This window comes from Pinus tabuliformis, chromosome 6 (genome assembly GCF_031772625.1).
Source record: "Pinus tabuliformis cultivar Carrire ecotype Pingquan chromosome 6, CPIR1, whole genome shotgun sequence".
Taxonomy (NCBI): Eukaryota; Viridiplantae; Streptophyta; class Pinopsida; order Pinales; family Pinaceae; genus Pinus; species Pinus tabuliformis.
This window is the reverse complement of record NC_142292.1, coordinates 886,420,662-886,437,151: the sequence shown is the minus strand read 5'-3', so window position 1 is coordinate 886,437,151 and position 16,490 is coordinate 886,420,662. Positions and strand designations below refer to the sequence as shown.

The window sequence follows — 16,490 nt, the reverse complement described above, 5'->3', positions numbered from 1 at the left end:
TCTGGATGTGTAATTAAAGCAATTATTGCACGACAGATAGATTGCAGAGTCCATGCTGGGCTCCAGGAAATTTTCAAGATGTCAAGACATATTTCTCCTATCTTGAAATGGACATTTGGATGAAATATTTTAGTCACAAAGAGCACTTGAGGCAGAACAAGTACTCCACACCAATGAAGCCCCCAAAAGCTCAGACTCAACTACGACTCCATTCACTCTACTCCTCCATGTGTCTTGTGGCACCGCGTTTCTCTGAAAACAAAGAACCTCGCAGAAGAAACAGTTCCTCAATAATTTATTGATAGAACCGGTCCTCAATGGAATTCATGCATTAACCATGTTAAAAGTGAACCTTGACAGCTATTGCAAAATAGTTGAGATAACCGGGTCGTATCTCTACACATTATCATAGAGCTCAAACAGTGGAACAACGAGCAGGTTCATAATGCAACCAATGTGGCGGTGAAATGTGGTTGTATGCAACTTCGCAGGGTAGATAGTTGAAAGAAGAAAGTGTTTCTAGGAGTCAAGTATGCAAAGGAGAGGCAACGAATTTCTAATAGACAAAAAATTAATGGAGTGCTATGGACAGGTGCATAGTGAGGTATGGCAGAGCACTTTGATGCAGTTCTAACAGAGGAAATTGACATGCAGAGAAAGGCCACAATACCAGTGGCTCAAATTGGAGCAGGGTAGGAGTACGCCCGCTCTAATACCATTATGAGAAACCTCCGGACTCCACACATTCAGACGAGCACTTACTATGGCGATAGGATCATCTTCGGAGGTGAAGCTCACAATAGCATACTCGTGGTCATTGTCTTGAGGATCGACATTAGGTTCATCATTGGCATTTGAGATCTTGAAGGGTGAGCTTCCGATTAGAGGGGAAAATCAGCAAACTTGTTGAATTGTAGGAGCATTGTTAAGGGTTTGAAAATTTAGTAGGATGCGAGTGTCTATAGCTGCCCTATGGTGAACCCAACGTGAAGATATAAAAAAAATCTCTCTGAATTACTGGGGATAAATGTGAGACATATTTTTGGAGTTCAAGAGATAGAATAAATTTGCTAGGCACTTTAGTAGATTATCATTATCATTTTGACCTTCGACATTACCATAATATTGGAGTAATTTATTTATGAAAGGCGCACAAAAATAAAGGGCATGAACAACGTTGTTAATGTAGCAAGTATTTCCCAGATCTTCAAGACCTACGGAGCCTTGCCCATCTTCAACATTTGTTAGAAAAATTTATGACACCATAGGATGAACATCCATGGTGTTCACCATTTCTCCTCAAGGCTTTCAATTTCGAATTCAGAAAATCCATGATCACCATTCCTACTTCACGGGCAGAATATGTTAAAGTTCCTGATCATATATCGAGTATCAACATATTTCATGTGAAAAATAGAATCACATCTAGTGATTTTATAGGCAAATGACTTTTGAAAATACCTAGCCTTGGATTGTGTTACCTCTCGGCCGACTTTTCCATGTGCCCAGAGAAATTTTATTATTTATTTTCTTCCCATCTTGCTTTGCTTTGCAAGATCATAGGCACCAGGCTTTGTACTTTTGACAGCCAAATAAAGATTCATCTGCAAGATTTCAGCAATACAACTATGTTCCTTTAACTTGCAACTAGTCTAAGAAAAAAAAAAATCGGCGATAGAGGGAAACAATAGAGGCACCAAAGATTAATGACTAGTCATAGCCATGTCAGTGAAGAAATATGGGAAGCCTGACCTGGTCGATAAATTGTGAAGAAAACCACGAGAGAGGAAAGCAGAAGAAGAAAGTAGATGGAGCCATCCTCAATTATTTCAGTCAACACAAATTCACCGCAGAACAATTTGAGGGAGGCAACAACCACATATTAAAAGAATATTCCTATAACCTTTGAATTAGTCAACGCATTGGTGGGCAGAATTCCGATTGGGAAATCATTCTTGGTAACATAGAGTCTATTTTCCGGGTATCACCATTCTTTGTGTGTTGAATCTATTACAAACTGCCAAGATTTATTGGAAGTTGTTGCCATAAGTTTATATAAAAGAGAAATTGGTGTCTATCTTTCCCTCATTGTTTTACTATTTTTTTGAGATTTACTTGTTGAAAAATGGCTCCAATTGGTGCAATCTTAGAGTTACTGGAAAATCTAATACTCTCTACTATGGATAATACAGTGAAAATCAACAAGGATTTTCTCATGGATATTCATAGTTGTTTACAAGATGTACATGAAAAGATTGATTTTTTGCAGCTTGAATCACAACTACAGCAAGAGGAGTTACATAAGTATAATCATGATTCTGAACTTGTCTTTGTTCAGGACAATTCTTTGTTTGAGACACACTCCCATCAACAACCAAAAATTGATCAGATCATTGAGCCCCTCTCAAGAGCAGTTGTAAATGCAAATGCAGAAATTCAATCTGCACTTCCCAAGTTGGTCATCAGACCTTGGGAAGAGCTTGTCCATAACAAGAACAGAATAGGTCTTTGATATGACAAGGAGGTTTCCTTTCATATTCTAGATTACTCAAAGCCCATCCAGTTTCAGGGTGCTGGATTCCTTCATGACAATTCGCATTCAGCTGTTCTAGATTCAGCTCCTCTTCCACAGCAACAACAACAGATTGTGAAATTCCAACACTGTGACCAAGTTGGCCATATGAAAGATGATTGTTTTGATCTTCATCTATGTAAGCACTGTCATAAAACCAGTCATTCTTCAAACAGATGCTTTAGAAAAAAACCTCCTGCAAGAACAAAGATTCATCTTGGATGGATCACTTCTTGCCAATGGGCTTCAACAACCAAGAATATATTTCTCTCATACAATAGGATTTGTTCTCGAATATTGAAAAGTCTTGCAGTTGAGATATCTTCATCTTCTCACCTTGTATCTGATGGGGGGGAAGTGATGGTCATCTACAAGCTTCAAAGCCACATCAAGCGAACCTGAGCCACAAACCTGCCATACCAGATTCAGAGTTGTATCTAGAGACAAAGATGCCCCTGAGCATGGCTTCAGTTGGTGACACCTGTTCAAAGAATTAGGGACACTTCCTCTACTAGAAGACTTCAACTTCTTTCCAGTTTTGGAAGAGTTCCAGGAATTGCATTAAGCATTCCAGAGTTGTTGGTCATCCTTAAACCATCATAGGTGTAGACCTCCCTTTTCAGGTTGTGGTTCTCCCTTTTATGTGGGGTGAGACCTACCTTTATTGGTTGAAGGTTTTCCTCTTCAAAACATTAGGAGCACTTCCTCTAGCAGAAGACCTGAGCTTCATGCCAGACTTGGAAGAGTTCTAAGAACTGCACTAAGCATTCCAGTGTTGGTGGTCATCCTTAAACCACCTCCCTTATACCAACATTTCAGAGAGCACATTCAGCCTAGTGCTGCCATGCATTTTTGCACTTCCTCTAGCAGAAGACTTGAGCTTCGTGCTAGACTTGGAAGAGTTCTGGGAACTGCATTAAGCATTCTAGTGTTGGTGGTCATCCTTAAACCACCTCCCTTATACCAACATTTCAGAGAGCACATTCAGCCTAGTGTTACCATGCATTTTTGCACGTTTTGTATTACAGCTCTCTTCTTGGACTCATACATAACCCTTTAGATTAAGGGGGGAATGTTGGACACCTAATCCTCTAAGGGTTGGTGTGGAAGCTGAATCTAAGGAAATCCAAGAGACCTTGGAATACAAAACCAAAGGTCATATGAATGTACTATAAATGTATATTATTTGTTAATAATAGATACTCTCTCATGCTTATCATTCATCTTCTGTTGTTGTCGTCCATAACTTTTAAAGTAGTTACATAAGAAACTTTTTACATAAAACAAAAAAGTTATTTTTATATGTTTTTTCCAAAAACTTAGATTAGGAAAACAACCCAAACCAAAGGAACCAAATTTAGCTATTATCCTAAGAATATGGGGAAATAATTGGCAACTTCTAACAGTTTGACATAGTAGAATTTACTAACATTACATCTAATTTGTCCAATTAAAAATAATGGTTATTGTTTATTGAGAAGGTTTTCGGTGATAATCACATCAAAATTCATTTATCGACACGTTTTGAACCAGAAAGTGTGGTTGATCATCAGGATGAGATAAAGAACTAGATCACGGCAGCAGGTTAAATAAAGAGATCGGCTAGAAACGATGAACCATACTTGCTGGTTTGAAATGCGTCAACAAATGAATTTTGATGTGATTATCACCGAAAACCTTCTCAATAAACTAAATAAATTCAATAATGGTTATTGTTGTCATTTTGGCAAGGATAAATTGAGATTGTATACGAAGGATGAGTGTTTAGATTTTGATGGTTTATATTATAGATGAATTCAATTTCATTTTTATAAATTTAAATTTATGCCTTGTATTTTGAATATTTAAATATCTACTCATTTTTATCTTTTTTAAGAAGAGACCCAAAACATATGCATAATTGTGTTTTTATTATAGATGAATTCAATTTCATTTTTATAAATTTAAATTTATGCATTTTATTTTGAATATTTAAATATCTACTCATTTTTATCTTCTTTAAGAAGAGACCCAACCGTAATTGTTAAACTTAGTTGTCAAATTGTTATGGTTATTTATTTACCTAACTTGCAAGAATCAAGTAAAAGGAAAATTATATATATATATATATATATATATATATATAGTCGTAAAAAGTTACCATACATAGGCCATCTTTAATCATAGATCAAATTAATTTTTTGCACACTTAATCCAAGGTAGATCCTGAGCACATTGATGAAGCCAACTCTGTCTTGGATGTATCATTCAAAAATTATGTATATTTACAAGCTCACCTCTTATATTCGTTGTTTTTTAAAGTGTTAAAGATTTTTACACGTGATATAATGAATAATTAATGGACAATACAAATAGTTTCCATGGTTGATGTTATTCTAGTTATATGCTCTTTGTAACTAATCAAAAATCTTAATTATGACTTGAGAATTAGACTTGTAGCACAAAGAAAATGGTTGAGAATCATTTAATGGCTATAGCAATTCACAACTACTCACAATTGTTTTTGCTTTCTCCTTAAGTTTTGCAAACCAATTTGACTTAAAAATGCTTGACTCAAACATGCTTGCAACCCAATTAATCAATTTGTTAATACTCCAAGTGTCACAAAATTTATATAGACAAATATCTCTACTTGGTAATCTAAATAATATCAACAAATTCACAATCTCGTATATTGGTCAGAAGAGGCCATCATCAAAGTGAATCAAATACCAAGAATGGTTTATGTCTACCACAACCTATAATAACATTGTTGCCCTAATAGAAACTTAAAGCTTTTATAGCCAACTGTTGAACTTTTGTAACCAATTATAAATCTTCAACAATGAGTTGTTTTCTGATGAGGAGTAACCAATTATAAACCTTCAACAATGAGTTGTTTTCTGATGAGGATTATTGCCGTATCTTCCTTGGTTTGATGAGGAAAAATAAATAAAATTTCATTGGTTATCAAAGGTAGACCAAACTAATTATCTGCATACTTCCAAAACCTAAGGTTTCTTATCCAAAGAAGATCCTAAGCACATTGATGAAACCAACTTTGCTTTGATGTATCATCCAAACATTTTGTACAATCACAAGCTCACGTCTAATCCATTGTTTATGTTCACACATGATATCCTGAACAATCAGACAATACAAATAGTTGTCATTGCTATTCTTCCATTTATATGCTCTTTGAAACTTATTTGAAAGCTAAATTTTGTCCCGAGAATTAGAATTGTAGCACAAAGAACATGGTTGATACATATGATTAGACCTGGAACCAGTTAATACCAAAATTTAACATAATAATAATAAATAAATAAATAAAATAAAAATCTTTATCCAAACTTTTTACCGAAATTTAATGATTTTTTTAGTGTTAATACTCTTACCACCATTACAACAAGATACCTTCTAGTGCTAATACTCACATTACAACAAGATATCCCAAGAGAGATAGAAAATGCACAAAGTTTAATAATAATATCTATGTAGAAGATGGTATTGAAACTGGTGAATTCATGAAAATCCATGTGATTGTAGTCAAAATAATTGTATGTTATTTAGTTTTTTTACATAGATTGTCAAAATAATTGCATAAATCGATTATTTTAAACAAAAAATGTAGCAAAAATAATTTTGGTGCTAAAAGTGGAACCACCATTACAACAAGATATATTTTTAGTATTGACATCACCATTATAGTAAGATATCCCAAGAGAGACAAAAAATGTAAAAATTCTGATAGTAATACGTATGCAGAAGATGGTCTTCAAACTAGTAAGTTCATGACTCCATAAGATTGTAAGGTCATTGGCATCATCATAATCATTTTTGTTATCTTCATTATCATCATCATCGCTGCCATCATTGTCATCGTTATTGTCATCATTGCATTATCATCATAATCATCATTCATTCCATCATTGTCATCTTCATCATCATGATTATGGACATTGTCGTCAATTGTTCATAATAATTATAGGTGTCATAAGAAATATCATCAACGAAAAAAATGTGATGATTGCCAAAAAAATGGTCGTTTAGGATACATATGATATATGCAAGAGAAATAACAACTCTATTTTGAGAGATGATCGGTGATGATCATCATCACCACCACTATCATCATCATTATCATTTTCATCATCTCCATCATCATCATCATCATCAACATTAATGTAATTTCTACCATCATTGTTGTCATTGTCATCATGGACATCATCATCATTGCTATCATCATCATTGCTATCATCATCATTGCCATCATCATCATCATTCATGCCATTATTGTTGTTGATGATGACCTAGATGACAATGATGCTAATGATGATGACTTGGATGACGACACCAAAGCTAATGATTATGATTATGACAATGACAACATTTAAAAATTGGAAAGATTGGCCAAGGTCATTAGCATAGTCATCATCATAATCATTGTCATCCTCATCCTCATCATTGACATTGTAACACTATCGTCCTTATCTTCATTGTCATTATCTTCATAATCACAATTCATGTCATCGTCATCATCTTCAGTATCATCATCGTCATGATTATTGACATTGTCATCAGTTGTTCATAATTGTCAGTCATAAGAAATATCATCAACGCATAAAATATGATGAGTGTTGGAAAATGGATGCAAAAGTGAACACAAAAATGGGGGCAATAACAGACTTAAAATTGGATGAAAAGTGGATGCAACATAAGTAGATGCAAAACCTAATACTAAAGTGGATGCAAAATAAGATGCAATAGTCAATGCAAACTAGGATGTAAAAAAGGATGAAAAAGTGGAAGTAAACATGGGTGCAATAGTAGGTGTAAAACTTGGCACGAATTGTGCTAAAACAAATGTGGATGCAACAACAGACACAAAAAATGACACAAACTTGGATGCAAAAAGGAGGCAAACTTGGATGAAAAATAAGATGAAAAAAGGAATGTAAACTTGGACACAAACATGGGTGCAACAATGGATATAAAATCATATGCAAAAGTGGACGCAACAAAAGTGGATGCAAAATTAGATGGAAAACTTGATGTAAAAGTGGAAGCAATAGGGAATGCAAAAACATACACAATATTCAATGAAAATTTGAACACAAAAGAGGATGCAAATGTGGAAACTAATGTGGGTTGCAACGGTAGGCGCAAGATATGGCACAAATTGTGGCGCAACAAAAGTGGATGTAACAAAAGACGCAAAAAAAGATGCAAACTTGGATGCAAAACAAGATGCAGAAAGGGATGAAAAGTGGATGCAAAAATGAGTGCAACAAGAAAAAAAAATTGGATTCAATGGATATATATGCAAAAGCAAATACAAAAATGAGATGAAAAGCCCAATGCGTAAACCCGACACAAAAGTGGATACAATATTTGATGAAAATATTGGATGTAAAAGAGAAAAGCCCAATGCGTAAACCCGACACAAAAGTGGATACAATATTTGATGCAAATATTGGATGTAAAAGAGGATGTGAACATGGATACAAAATTGGAAGCAAATGTGGGTACAATAGTAAGTGCAAAACATGGAAAAAATTGTGGCACAATAAAAGTGGATGTAATGATAGATGAAAAAAGAAGAAGCAAACTTTGATGCAAAAAGGGGTGCAAAAGTGTACGTAAACACAGGTGCAACAGTGGATGAAAAATTAGATGCAATAGAAGTCAATGCAAAAGTAGATGCAAAATGAGACACAAAACTTGATGCAAAGGTGGATACAAAAAGGGATGCAAAAATAGATGTAAAATTCCATGAAAACCTAGACACGAATGAGGATGCAAACATGGGTGCAAAATTAGAAGCAAACGTGGGTGCAAAGGGAGGTACCAAACTAGGCGCAAATTGTGACACAACAAAATTGAATGCAATAGTGGACACACTAATAGATATAAAAGAGGATGTAAATATGGATGAAAAACAAGATGAAAAAGTAGATGCAACAAAAGTAAATGAAAAACTAGACACAAACTTCGACACAAAACTTGGCACAAAGGGGATGCAAAAATGGATGGCAAAAAAGATTTAAAAAGGGATGCAAAAGAGAATTCAAGTGTAGGCACAAAAGGTTGATGCAATAGAGGATGAAAAAGTGGGGAAAACAAAATTAGATGCCAAAATTGATGCAAAACCTGAAATAAAATGATGGTACAAAACTTGTCATAAAACCTAGTGCAAAACCTATTGCAATACCTGGTGCTAAACTTTGTGTAAGACTTGGTGCAAATTTTTCATCAAGTTTTGCATCATATTTGATAAATGGACACAAATAGCACCAAAAATGGGATCTAGACGCAAACATGAAGCAAAAAGGGACGCTAATCACAGGGTTTTGTTGTAGTGTTAATGTATTTTAATTTTTTATCAATGTGAGTCTCCTAAGAAGTATGCATAATGGGTACTCATAGGATATGGATTTTAATTCATTTCCAACGAGTGTCTAAACTTGAAATTTGAGTAAACCTATAAAGAGATAAGCAAAAAATACAATTAAAAAAATAAGTTTCTTCTTTTCCCTCCAAAATTCATAACCCTTATTTTATTATTTTATTATTTTTCCTTAGGAGACCACTTTTAGGCTAAAATTTCCTCTAATGAGGTATTCTCAAAATTGAATATTTAAGGATAGATAGATCATGACCCACCCATCATGGGGACATAACCTACTATAAGTATTCCTTCAATAAATCAATAAATCCTACTTTTATCTCCTTCTTTTTCTCTTCTTGAGCTATAATCAAGTGAGGTTTTCTCCCCCCCTAAATATTTTAATCCCCTTTACACTCACCTATCTCCAAAACCCCTTCAATTTTGTGGTCTAAACCTCTAAATACTTCTTTCCTAGACCTTAAATTCTATGTAATGAAACCCTTAGATAATACATCCCACTCTACCATCGAAGAATTTTTCCCATCTAAATGGTTTTGATTCACTTACCAAATTCCTCACCATCGATCAATCCCCCACCCTCGTCAATAAGCTCCCCAAAACTTGACTACAATAACTAGAGATAGCTTTCCCTGTAGTTCTAGATACTTTTAGAACCAAAGAAGTTGGCCAAAACCTAAAATCATGATAACTCTTATCCAAACTAACCATATTCAAAGGAATAGTCAATGACAAACTTACCCAAATCCACATGCTTCACACTCTGTTGAATGGAGTCCTTCTCTCCATTCATTTATATATGCTCCAAGATAATGGTGCTAGAAGGGAGAGCATTCTCGTCCAAAGGTACACAAAAGGTCCCCATCTATAAATTCCTTTCACTTCCCTTCAAGTATGTTATTACTCCTTTCTCTAAACCTCCTTACTAAGGATTGGAGGTGACCTCTTATTAATAAAAGTGTTATCACATCAAAACTACATGCTAACTACCACATGCCATTTATTACCTCAAAGTTATATCACTAATTGCCTTAACTTGTCATGATCTCTAATAAGCATGGCATCCCACCCATTGCATGCCATTACATCCTTAAACATGAATAACAAAAGAACCACATGTTGAATTCCACATGCCATAGTTACCTCCTTAGATCACTAATTTCTTAACCATTCATTACCTAACTCCACTACTAAGAATTATTATAATGATGACATTATTTTGATAGCTTAAAAAACTTTCCTTTAGAGACTTTGATCTTTAATTATGTAATAAGGTTAGTCACAATGTTGAAATATTGTTATCCAACAACTAACCATATTAAGAAAAGAACATCATACACCAATTTGATATATAGTTTTGTTATAGATTCTTGGTATATCTGTGTTTCTGGTTGTTGGATATACCCTTGTGTCATAGTAGCAGGGGCTAGATTTGATCTTGAGCCTAGCCCACATCACTTGGTTATTTGATCTTGAGCCTAGCCCAGATCACTTGGTTTGATCTTGAGCCTAACCTAAATCACTTGGTGATTTGATCTTGAGCCTAACCCAAATCACTTGGTTTGATCTTGAACGCAACCTACTCATTTCTACTAATCCTTAATTCACCATAATTTCAATCTTTTTTATCATCTTTTATATATCTATTTATCATCTTATAATTAAAAAAATAACATTATATAAACATTCCTAATATATAACATCATATGAGTACACTATTGAAACTTTTCAAATAAACCCTTGGGCCACCCCAATATGAGCATATTCTTTATCTGAACAGTGAAATGTTGAAATTTTGCGATAAACTATGCAGGACATCTTAAGCATAACCTCAATGTGCCTTGAAAACTACTCTACCCTACTGATCATCTCTTTGTACACTACCTTCACAGTCAGTTCGGTGGGTATGCACGGAAGCCACTTCGTGAGTGGTGGTTTGTCTACGTGGCGTTTGATATCGATGCATTCAACCACACTTAAAGGCAACTTGTCATCATCCATCCATTTCAACTTCCACATTCGAAATTGCAATCCACGTTATCTTTAAGAAAACCGTTTTTAAAACCAACAATATCTTGTCACTACCCTATATCTTGTCATTCTCCTCTGAAGAAATAAAACGAAATCTGCACACGGATTTCATTTAAATGAACAAATCTCATCATGTGTCAGCCATTGTCAGATGCGTCCTGCAGGAGGGTCGCTTTCAACTCGAAAAAGCAGAGCAGAGACCTCAGCATAGGATTTTAAAGTACGGAAGTAATAATAAACTAAAAAAGTACATGCTACCACTTGTACTACACGAGATGAATCATGATAGTAGGTTTCGAAATGAAATAAACAAATAAATGCAAAACCATTTGCTGTGCGGGCAGCGGCCTGTTTTGCCCTTCCAAGTTGCAATACTCCGACAGAGTCGTGATATCACGGGCCTTATCACACGCTCTTTTTCTTACACGCAATTCACTGCAAGCGAAGGTCCCGGGATCGAAATCGCGCACACACAAACTCTGATTTGCTTTCAAGACTTTGAAGTGGCAACGTACCAATATGGCATCTCCTGCTGAGTTTACTCCTGTTCTGGCGAAGCATAAGATATCAGAAGAAGAAAAAGGAATACAAGACGAGGAAAAGAGTGGTGGAACGATGGAGGTGACCGAGTGCCTGTTTTTAAAGGAGCCCCTGGACGCGACCGTTCTCCTCATGCGCATCCGGCAGAAGCGCAAGAAGGAATGCCTCCGCAGAAATGCAGAGAGATTCCTCGCCGTTGCGTCTCAGGGCGCCGAGCAATTCATGGATTGCTTTTCTTCTCCCTAACATAAAGGAAACAAGAATGGAGTTGCCCAATCCATTGAAGTATTTGTTTACAGGCCCTATGGGGTTTTGTTAGATACTTTTCACTTATCACATGGAAAATCAGTTGTCATCGAAAATTTGTATGCAGAATTTGACAAGGTAGTTCTCGAACATATTTCTTTCTTGTAAGTTTTTAACAAATTTCTGTTCAAAATATATATACGTTCCCTTTATTACTTCAGGCAATTAAGGTGTACATAGGTTTGAACCTCATCTATTATTATGACGAAATGAGTTCCTTGTTGGTGGGATAGAACGAGAGAAAATGTAAGCATGCACACAATGAAACCATTACTCAATTTAGTCATTAAATTGTAAGATTTAAAGGGGTTCGAATGAAGAAAGCAATCCACTCTGTTATTTCTAAGGTATGCTTTGTTTGCGTCACAGAACTATTAATCATGCGTATATCTGGACTCTGGAGGCCTTGTATCATATTTGGGGAATAATTATGGTTGAAAATTACATTCCAATCCCCAATTTATCTGAACACAAAGAAACCCACCGAAAAAATTTCCAAAATTTTTTACTCAAGACAACTCTTTTGCGTTATTCCTCGAAAAAGAAGTCCTCCTCGTGACCTTGTTGCTCTATTAATCGAGCATTGTTCCTCTATTAATCGAGCATGAGGTGAAATGGTCGCCTGGGCCAAAACAAATGGTCCATTTTACAGATATCTCGCTTTTCCAGACTATTTTGTCCGTAATATAATAATATTGCTTCGTGTTTTCCAGAAAATCATTTTCCATCTCAGATCGTGACCTCTGGGTTTAATTGGAATCTGCTTTGCGAAAGACTAGCCATGAATCGCGACTCTGTTCATGAGTGGCATTCTGCCCTTGTAGCTGATTTCTTTTCTGTTACAAATCCCCCCTTGAATTGACCCTTAGCTGATGATGTGTTGAACTTGTGTTGAGTGAAAAACTCGCAGACCTGCGAGAGAAACGTGCGAGTCTGTCAAATAATGATTAGCGTCGCTGTGAAATCATCATTAGCGTCGCTGTGAAATCTTATTGTCGTCTGGCCAAGAAACCGCGTTTTGTAGGTAAGAAATATGTTTATTTTTTGGTAAAATAAATTTTATATAACAGGTTAGGAGTAGTTTAATTTTTTTGGAGTTTAGATGTGGTGGTCAAATCTTGATTTGTATTGTTTAAATTAGTTTTTTGACTGTATATATGGATCAGCCATCTCAAAAACTTTTGGGACATTTCTATTCTGAAGAATTCACTCGTCAAACTTTTGATTTCAATAAATCCCTGCCAGATTAATTACAAATTAGATCAGAAAATAAACTTAAAAACTTTCCAAAAAATCCCAGTATATCTAAAACTCCTGGGACACTTCTATTGTGAAAAATTCACCAATCAAATTTGTGATTTCAATAAATCCCTGCCAGATTAATTACAAATTAAATCAGAAAATAAACTTAAAAACTTTCCAAAAATTCCCAGTAATAAATTATACTTCAACTCCTGGCGCACAAGCACTTTTATTGTGAAAAATTCACCAATCAAATTTGTGATTTCAATAAATCCCTGTCAAATTAATTACAAAATGAATCAGAAAATAAACTTTAAAAACTTTAAAAAAATCCAAATAACACATTATACCTATAAAATAAAAGTATGTATTTTACCTCTGTTTTTATATACTTTGCCATTATGATTTTGTTTGGCCTAATGTAACTCGATTTTAAAGGATCCCAAGGCCATTGGACGATGCGGGAAATTTATAAATAATTTGAAACAATTTAAATGAAAAAATTGAAAACAAAAGGAAAGCTGGTCCCGGTAAAAACAAGAATCAAATTAATCTATCCATGGTAAAGACACCATTTGAGGGTATTTGATTATAAATTTACATTATACAAAATTAAATTTCGTGAGATGGAATTAAAAATATAATTTCTATAATATCATTGTGTTACATAGATGCTACTATCCCTAAATTATCTAAAAACAACTTTTTACAACAATCTCTGTTCTGGTCAACAAATATATGGTTTGCTAATAGGTATTAAATTAATGGGATTGTATATGTTTATTGTTGTATAGTTAATTTGTAAAATTTATTTATAAACAATAAATATATAATGTGTTAATAAATATTAAATCAATAGAATTATTCTAGATAACTGATCTACCAAAATTTATTTATAAGTAGCAAATATGTAGCCTGTCCATAAACATTAAATCAGTAGAATTATATAGACTCATTAAATAACTGACCTACTAAAATCTAATTATGGCATTAAAAAACTACTAAAAAATCAAAATAATCATATTATTTTTTTATTTAAAAGATACTGCATATTTATATCAAAGCTATACAAAACTTTATCATGCAAACCACTTTGTATAAAATACCACTAATTTTTTAAATTAGTGGATGACACCTGTTTCCGGCGCCCGTTGATCGTGCCATGGATGTCCGGCAGGAACTGCTATACGGCAGTCGAGCCCAATGAACTACTACTCGCCGGCTTCCGTCAGATGCAGAAGAACCCTCTACTTATTGGATGGTAATTTTACAGCCTCTGTCTGGAGAGACCCTGAATCTGCAGAAGCTAGCAGCCTAACAGGGCTGAATACCTGGACGCTTTCACACCCAAGTCTGCATGAGGTGAGGAAATTATATATTGCATGTCTTCGAAAACTCATTAGAGAATTCAATCTCTGCTCAACAAATTCAAATTCAATGAGAGAGCGACTGGACCTCGACATCGATCTCGCACCCTTTAGCCTGATGAGTACGAAGGCTAAAGAATTGGAGGGAGACAATGTGCAGGTCACCAGCAGAAATACGAGTTAGCTTGTAGATTCATATGTACAAACCCTTCGTAAGAACTATCCATTCGTGTCCAGGAAAAATAAAGATTATAAATATTGGACTCTAGAAGATTGCCCAAATGGAGTGCCATTAATCTGAACTGCAAGAGGATGCAGAGTTGCCCATGTGTCCGAGACTGAGCATATAAGTTGAGGCTCTGGTATTGGATGAAAAGGAGGAAAAATGTGAAGCAGCAGAAGTTCAGATTTCAAGAACAGCACAGATATGTATGATCAAAGTATGTTGGAAGCAAATCCTGCCAATCAACTACTCAACCATGTCAGGTTTCTGCATGAGGTAATTGATTTCACCGGTTCTGGAAATTGTAATTTTATGATTTTCGCATATTGATTCTCCAGTGGATTTTGGGATATCGAGTTTGTTTTAATTATGGGGTTTCATATATTATATGGACTAGGTGCAACATGATATTGTGGAAACAGAGGAATACTACCGAAGGGCAATGTTGCCAAGCCCGGAAGATGCAGAGATATTGTCGCTCTAAGCCAAGTTCACATGGAAAATACATAACGTTGCAGCGCAGGCTGAATCTTGCTCTGCTCGAGTAGTGAACGCTGTCCCCGATGAGTGGTGGATGTTTCAGATCTCTTTCGTTTAGCTGTAGCACGATAATGAACAATGTTCCATAGCCACATCGGGTAAACCTCATGCTGAGAGGAGTTCTAATTTTGTTTTTTTCATGTTAGTGACGATCTCACTGAATTTATAGTATAGATTTAAATCATTGTGATCCAGTTTGAATTCTAATTTGTTTTGGAATTATTTCCAATTTAGCGAAAGAACCGCACTAAATAAATTTGGTTAATATATTTTTATTTATTTAATTATATTTTTGGTTAATATATTTAATTAAACAAATTGGATTTTTTTTCCAATTTAGCGCAAAAATATCTCTTTAATTATGTCACATAGGTATTTAGAAGCTCTCGTCAACCAAACAAAAATAAATAAATAAGAACAAAAATAAATAAATAAAAGTGATTAATATATTTAATTAAACTCTATTATTATTTATTTCTCTGGTAATTAAAATTAGTTAAATAAAATAACATATGTTACAGTCAATAATTTTATTAACTTCATCTATAGGGAAATATATCTATATCTTATTTGGTTTGCTTTGACTTAATTATTAAAAAGTGCTTTGTGATAATCATATTCTTGAATAAGTGTTACATGGTAGCGAATACATGTAGCTTAGTTTAAATATAACTAAATTAAAGTAAAAAATAATGAAGATTTATTAATGGATAAATAAATAAATTAGGATGGTACTATTTTTTCAAGTTATAAAAATTCAATAAATCATACTTTCGCATAGAAACAAATGTCTTTATTAACAACCCTGGGCATGAGAAGATATATTATACCACAATTCTATTATAGTAACTATACCACATAGCATTATAGTATGAAAAAATTGCTCTTCCTATCATTACACAATTCTCACAAAATATAAATAAAAAATTAATAACTATACATAAATAAAATTACTCTCACTGTTATATACATGATATCATTATAAAATTAAAATAAATTAATTAAAATATTAAAAAAATTGTGTAATAAAATTTTTTGATCAACCACAAATTAATATTAATAAAAGTTCAAACAAAAAAATCCAATGGGTTAGTAATGTACCAACACAGTTGTCATTTCCTAAGTTGCAAATTTATTCATGAATTGCTTTCTTTATGGGTCCATTTTGCGTGGTTATTCATGAATCGCTTTCTTTATAGGTTAGGTTTGCGTGATTGTCAAAAACATTGATAAAATTCATTTCTTTGAAGAGTTGGCTGAAAAATTATATGGCGTGGAGGA

General features: G+C 34.3%; 1 pseudogene across 1 annotated transcript; it reads left to right on the top strand.

Annotated features, from left to right (window-relative positions):
- The first annotated feature begins 14,229 nt into the window (after positions 1-14,229).
- LOC149261749 (uncharacterized) lies at positions 14,230-15,451 on the top strand (annotated as a pseudogene). The gene is made up of 2 exons (XR_016248493.1): positions 14,230-14,945; positions 15,067-15,451. The product of XR_016248493.1 is annotated as an uncharacterized LOC149261749 (transcript).
- Positions 15,452-16,490: the final 1,039 nt, after the last annotated feature.